The following is a 7,518-nucleotide window of genomic DNA, read 5'->3' on the forward strand; positions in this document are numbered from 1 at the left end:
CTTGAATGCTGGTTTTAATATATTTAGTTGATTTTAGTGTAGGTTACAGTATCTTATGCCATAGCATATATTGACATATTTCCACATTTTAGGTACATTTTTATTTAAATGAACGATTCATTCTTTAATGGAAAAAAATCTCCAGTGTAAATACTGAGATATGCTGAAATTAGTCTGAAATCAATGCATGTTTGGACTTTGTTCCTCCTAAACCACTCCTGCAGCAGTATGATCTCTGCTATTTTACCACCATTTATCTTTTACCTTTCCAGTGTCAGAATGATACCATAATGTTAGAAAGGAGAGGCACAAGTCCAAAGACTCTGCACTGGAGATAACTACAGGTGTCAGTGAGCCTCAACCTGAGATGATGGCTAGAAACAAGAATCAGCTGAAACTTTTACAGCTAATTTGGTTTTATCTGGTTTGCAGTAGCTGTAAGCTGAAGAGAAGTTTACTATAGTTTTTGAACTTGATGCAAGGGGAAAGTCAGGTTCCTGGAGACAAGCTACAAAGGTTGGTTTCAGTATTTGAGTATTTAAGTACCCAAGGGCTGAGCCAGAGGGGACTGGCTGGTCTACAGCTTCTCTGGTTCTGATAAAACCTGATCCAAAACCAGTGTCCAACTGCAAACATGACCCTAATGCTTTGTTTTATTTACAAGTTGTTCAGGCACATAACAGAAGTCCTGATCTAATGCTGCCATTCTCTAGTGGTTTGCCATTTGTGCATGCTTCCAGAAAGTCAGGAACTCCCATCACCACTCACAGCCTGTTCACTCCTTTGATCCCTGTCACAGACCAGTAACTGCTTCCTGCAGAAAATGCTTGCAAGCATGAAGAGTCTGTCCCAAAATCCATGCTGAGAAGCAATGCATCAGTTTTAGCCCAAACCATCTCAAAACTGTGTTTTAGCATCTGCAGCTTGTTACTTCATTATTCACCTTCTCCAGATACTTATAAATTATACATACAGATGCCACAATAGATTTCTGAGGTGCTCTGAGGGCCCATTAGGAAAATGAGCCATTTACCTGCACCATTTTCCCTAAAGGATTTTTAAATCTTAAGATTTATTTTATCAATGAATCCTCCTAAAAGCTTTTGAACAGCTCATACTGCAGAACCAAAATGCTCTTCTGGCTCTGCCCTAGCTCCACGTTAAGCTCACAACATAGGTCACTGCCCCTTTCCCTTGAAACAGAACAAATGCAAACGGGTCAGAGGGAAGCAGCAAGGAAAGGGGTACTCCATAAGGGGGGGTCCTTAGGAGCTGTGACTACAGCAGTCCCACGGTACCTCAGCACAGCCCATTGACAAGGTGTTGAATCACACCCAGAGCCCATCTAGAAGCTGAAGGCAGAGACAAGACTAAAGACAAGGATACAACCTAGGTCCGAGGTCAGGCAAGGAGACTAAGACCAGACTGAAGATGCATCCTCCCACAACACAGCCCAAGCAGGAGGTAAGGGCTAAAGGCCAGAGCTTAAATGGAGCCCCTGGGCCGATGGGCAGAGGCCATTGGTAAAGGCCCCAGGTGAGGCCAGTCAGGAGCCATTAAGGTCTGTTGGCACCCTCCACCCTTAAAAGCTACAACATGTTGCAACAGCCTTCTTCATTTCCCCTACCCCAGCGTGGACTATCCAGTGAACGCAACTGGAGCTTAGATAACTGTATCTACTGGGTCATTGTGGGCTTCTTCAGAGACCTCTAGGAGATTGTATTTCAGGCTCTGTGAAAGCTATGTTGACTCAGCCCCAACATATATTCATCCCTGAGTCTACTACTTCCATTTTTATTACATATTTCTTCCAACCCTGGGCATGGAAGAAACACAATCACTCATCCTGGATCCTTTTTAAAGTTTGATTGTACTTTCCGGTAGCTCTGGCGCTGTGGTGATTTAAGCGGCACTTACTGAGCTCACTCAGCAGCTGAGCAGTTTCATACGTGAGCTGCCTCTGAACTCCTGGGTGAGTGTCATCAGGTCCTAGCGAGTTGTTACTGTTCATTGCACTGATTTGTGCTAAAACCCTTTCTTCTGAGCAATGGTATTTTCTCAGAGGTGTTCTTCCTGAAACTGAGATTTCCTCAGATCAATAACTGTAAGGAATGATCTGATCAGGAACATCCCTGTCCTGCTCCATAGCACATGTCAACCTAAAGGATGCACAGCTTTTCTGCAGTAATCTCATCTTCCTCTATTATATCTTGCTTATCTACTAATTCCATCAACTTTGCTAGATTTCCAGTTAAAAAAATATTATCTTTTTACCCATGTTATATGTTGCCACTTTTCAGAATTTACAGTGCTTTTTATTTTCACCATTCAGATGTGACTTCTACTCTTTATTTCTGCTGCTCCCGTGTCTAAGCATGATTGTTATCTTTTTACAATGTCTAGTATATATTTTATTTCAAACTCAGATAATGGTATTTTCTTGCCATTTCCAAGTTTTCATCCTTTTAGTTGCTCCTTTTGTCTAACTTCTTTGCTTTTAGGGAGTTACACTTTTTTAAGTGTCATGTTACAACCATGCATTTTTTAGGTCTTTCTGTGCAACCAGAACTTGGAATTTATACAAACATGGAAACATGCATACATGTACATATGCATTTCTACAGCAGCTTTCACGGAAAGAAACCTGAAACCTTGCTAAGAAACAAAACTGGTTCCGTACATGAGACACTAGTTTCAGATGAAATTTCTTAATAGCTAAGCATCAGGCCATTGGGCAAGAACAAACATTTTTTTCATAAATCTGTCAGGATGAAGCTTCAGAAATAGACTAGGTTCAATTTTTCTGCCTGTTTGTAGGGATAGTGCATGTCTTGGGAATATACACTGCTAGGCTAAAAAAATGACATGAAAAATGTACAAGCAGGTAACAATGTTCGGTACTTTCTTAGCATGTCTCATTCAAAGTATTTTGAAAATACATTGAAATACCATACTGAAAAATGGGATGTTTAGCCGCATTTCATGAATAAAGAAATTCAGATGCTGACTCATGAAAAAGCATATCCAGGATCTTTCAGTAGCAGAATGAGAACTAGAAGGCAGGAGTCCCATGTCGTCCCTCCCTATGGGGATTGCTACACTTTCCTGACAAGTAATGTTTGGCAAAGGAACAGAGCTTCCAGTCTTCAAGTGTTCTCTTGCAAGCACTTACAAAGCAGTTGGGTGCTATTACCTCTGTACTAGACAAGAAATTAAGGTCAGGTTTTCAAAGCTAATTGCTAAAGAGAAGCACCTTCAGCCACACTCAGGATTTGAAAGAAGCGTGCTAGTTCTCAGAAGTGCTTAAAACCTGCGGCTTTCACAGAGTTCAGAGATCTAGCTTTAAAAAGGTTGTGTTGAGGGAGTTGCTTGGCTTAGTGCAGGGGAAACTTTGTTAGAGTCAGTGTTTCTGTGGTTGATCTCTTTATACTTACTGATGAAGTACTTGGCCTTGAATCCTAAGGACTGCAGGTAGTAGTTGCTGTGGTGCTGGATAGCATGTAGTTAACAGCAGGGACTGAGTCTTTTGCACAGGATTTTCCCATGTGATGGGAGAGGGCTGTGCTACTGTTGTAACTGACTGAATAATTGTCATTTTAGTACTGAAAATTCTGAGTGAGAATACAGTATGTGTAGTGATGTCTGTCAGCATAAAACAAGCACTGTGGGTGCTTGATGGTATAAGTGTGCATGAGTAAAAGACTACAAGGACCCTTCAAGGCCACTTAGTCCAGCCTCTGCTGGCCCAGGTATTAATGTCATAGGTTAACTTTTTTTAATTCAAAATTCACCCCCTTTTCCCCATCACACATGTGCTCTTCTTAGAATACTGTTTGGAAAAGTAGATTTTGTGAATCATATAGGTACTGATGGTTTATTCATGGTTCATGGGAGAAGCTGGAGTCCAAGGAAACGTCACTAATGACCCAAAATATCCTTTGGGATACCTGAGGGGATACAACTTTACAATCTTAGAGTTCTAAGGTTTTCTTTTCTGAAGTGAGAAAAATGTTGAGGGTACTGAGCTGTGTAGGATAGTGTTGAAAAGAGCAGTCTAGGTTGTCTTAGGCAAAATTTTTGGATTGTCAATTAGAAAAAATCAGCTTGTGAGGCCATTTTTGTGGTCTCTAAGTATTCCTATCTTCCACCTTCCACAGAAAAATTAGGTGCTGAAATGGAGCTGAAGTGCCCAGAACAGAGAAGAAAAGGCATAAATGGTCAAAAAGCAAATTGATTTATGCCCTGCAAGAGGGATGTGTATTTCCAGGTGTGCTGGAGGAATGGGGCAATATGGAGGCAGAAGACAGTTTACTTGCCCCCCGGGAAAATGATAATGTTCTTTGCAAAAGCAAAGAAGAGAAATTTAGGAGCTAGTATAACCACATTATCCTTCCTCAGTTTTGGGATATGTGTGTTTTCAACAGCTTAAGACCAGACATCATGTACTAGGAGAGCTTTCATGAAAATAAATATTTGAGGCCCTAATTTTATATCTCATCTGAAATGTGGAGTTTCCAGCCAAAAGTACTTCAACACCAAGCTGTGAGTATCAGCTGGTTATAATTCACAGAGAAAAAGTGATATATTTAGTAATCAGTACAGTTTCTTCTATTAATCTTGACTATCTGAAAAATGCTTTTACACAGCTATTTTCCAGGTTTATGTTTGCTTTTGAAACCTGATGGGCTTACAGCATGTACAGGAGATATATGTGTTATAATCTTAATTCTGGAGACTCAGCAGTTAGACATGTATCAGTTTGATTGAGTTTGGTTTACTGCATTGCTGGGATTTGATAATAACAGCAATTCAAAGATTAGAGTTGCATTATCTCAGAAATCCCCAAACTGTGGCTTTTCAACTGCATATCGTTGGTCAGACATTCAAGAGCTGTTGCTGTGCCGGGGCCACGTCATGCAAGTAGCCCTATAGCCTGTGCTGGTACAGAAAATAATCTCTAGCGGCATTCTGGTACAGAAAATAATCTCTAGCTGCATTCTGGAGTCATTCTGGATTCAACCTGCACATCTACTGCTACCTCATTTCTTAATAGGTTGGTGGGATTCTTGGAGAGGCATCGCCCCCTTTAGTGTGTTATCCATGCCCAGACTTCCTCTGCCTTGCCTCTCTGATGTTTATGAACAGCAGCTGATTTCTAGGCTCTTCTTTATCAGTGGAATAGATGAAGTAGGAAGAAAAAAAAAATAATCATTGAACAGGCAAATCTGAGACTCTGCTGTGGTATCTGAGTGCTGGTTGATATTAAAGTCAGGCATTTTAGATCCCAATATTTGGGGGGGGGGGGCGTATTTCAGTTTGTCACTGTCTGTCACCTGGCTTCTGAAAAGGGGCTGAAACAGTTATATAAGGGCGTATGGCTGTCTCCATCAGCTGAAGAACTGGATACCTTGTGAACAGTAAAATTAAAGCAGGTAAAGGACGAAGAGAAAAAGAAGGTGACAGAATAGGAGCCCGTTGTATCTGAACCTGTGCTTTGGGAAGGCTGTCTGCCAGCTGTGGGATTGCCACGGCATCTTTTGCAGTTCTGCTATGCAAAGTTAGTACTTTCCCTGGATGCAGTTGCAGTGGAGAACTGGGACCTTACATCTTAAGTATTTTGCTTTTTAAGTAGTTCATATATTTTTCAACAGTTACTAGGATCCATATAACTTGCCCGTGCTTTCATCTCTAGGGCAATGCTACTCTCCTATCTCCACGGTAGCTCTACAGCAGGTAAGCCCAGGTCAACTTCTTTCCTTCTAGAGCTATAATTACCAAGGCACAGCCCATTAGTGGAGAATAATATGAAGGGTATGAAGGAGATGAAAGTTCCCTTTCTTGGCAGTAATGGTCCTACCACATTTCACTAGGATTAGAAAAAGGACTAATTGTACATGCTAATCCCCATATGCATGTGTAAAAGCATAAGTGCATGCATAAATGCAGAAGCAGAAAGTTTTGCATATGGGCACTGTCTCTTGCAAGTGCATAAGGATACAAACATTAACAAATATTTGCTCTGCAAGGGATTTTTAAGAGTGTATAAAATCTGTAACAGGAATTTAAACAGTCTGTGCAAAATACTTGTGTGGTTTTGTCATAAGGACAAGGTAGGAATCTCCTTCCCCCACCCCCTGCAATCCATTGCTGTGAGTTGGGTCTGAGATAGGACTGGATTCCTGTCAAAATGGTGGTTATGTATTATATCATCAGCTCTGAAGCATTGTTGTCACCCACATTGTGTGCAACTTCAATTAAATATTCATAAATATAAGAAGGCACATCCTTTGACTGATGTACTGCCAGGCATTTTTTATATGCATGCCCCTGTCATTCCTGTTCACACAGCATCCCCAGTGTATGGTTTAATTCATGGTGAATTATTCCTTCTGTCGTGCAGCTTTTGCTCCAAGTCATTATCTGGGAGCCTCTGTTCTTACTAAAGTGAGACCAGCACCTAGAGAATGAAGGAAGGTCCTCTAGAGTTCATTTATCAGCCAAAGACTAGAGCTGGCTCTAAACCTTATCTATAAAAAGGGAGCCAGTCACCTACGGCAGCTAGCAATATCTGTGTTGACCATAAACTGCAAAGGCTACATGTGGATTGCGTACTACACCAAATAAGGGTATGCATATCCCTGTTCCTCATTTAGTACTTGTCATTCTGGGACTACAAATAGTTGGTTTGAAGTGTTCAACACCCTCTGGAACTAGATACCATTCCAGGTGCTGACAACTGCCCTAGCGTGACATAATAGGCAGTTTGAACACAGCTCCTGTGGAAGCTGTCTGTGGTTTTTTTACAAAATTTTTGCCAGGTGATTGGACTTTCCCATCAATATTAATGTGTATTGTCAGCTGCTCTCAATGGAAACTTGTTTTGACCAAAAGCTGTTGAATGTAGGTAGTATTTAAAGCTACACAAAGTGTGCCTGTGTGAGAAGTGAAGCATTTCTGCCAGTTACTGTATCAACACAGTGACACTGACATTTCTCTTTTTGCTGTAGATTGCTAAGTAGGTAGTCTCTGCCTGTTTCACTAGGCAGTTCAACAACACTCTCACTATTCCAGAGGGTGTGTTGGAACATTAATACGGGTCTAACGTAGGGCAGTGGATGCTTTGTGGATCAGTGGTCAAGTTGGAAAGATGACCTGGAAGAGGCAGTAAGAGGGCACTATGTCAGGACAGGGGCATGTGGCTAAAGCTGCAGTGGACATGCAGATCTGGAATTAGTTTACACCCCCAAGTGTGCCTGTAGAGCTTAGAAGAGTTCACACAGTGCCGAGCAGAGAAACAAGCCATTGGTGTTAATCTCTCCTCTCTAGGAGTACTAATTTTTACACAACTGATTTATTGATCAAAGAGTAATGGGATCATTGCACTGGAACCTATCTGTCATTAGGAGAAATACTTATACAGTCCTTTCCTGTTGTGCAGTCTAAAAACAGATATACGTCAAGATGTCATACTGGGGGATGGCCCCATCAAGCCTAATGCCTTTTTCCTAATGATCTGAG

This window comes from Haliaeetus leucocephalus, unplaced genomic scaffold (genome assembly GCF_000737465.1).
Source record: "Haliaeetus leucocephalus isolate CR32 unplaced genomic scaffold, Haliaeetus_leucocephalus-4.0 Scaffold696, whole genome shotgun sequence".
NCBI classification, from domain to species: domain Eukaryota; kingdom Metazoa; phylum Chordata; class Aves; order Accipitriformes; family Accipitridae; genus Haliaeetus; species Haliaeetus leucocephalus.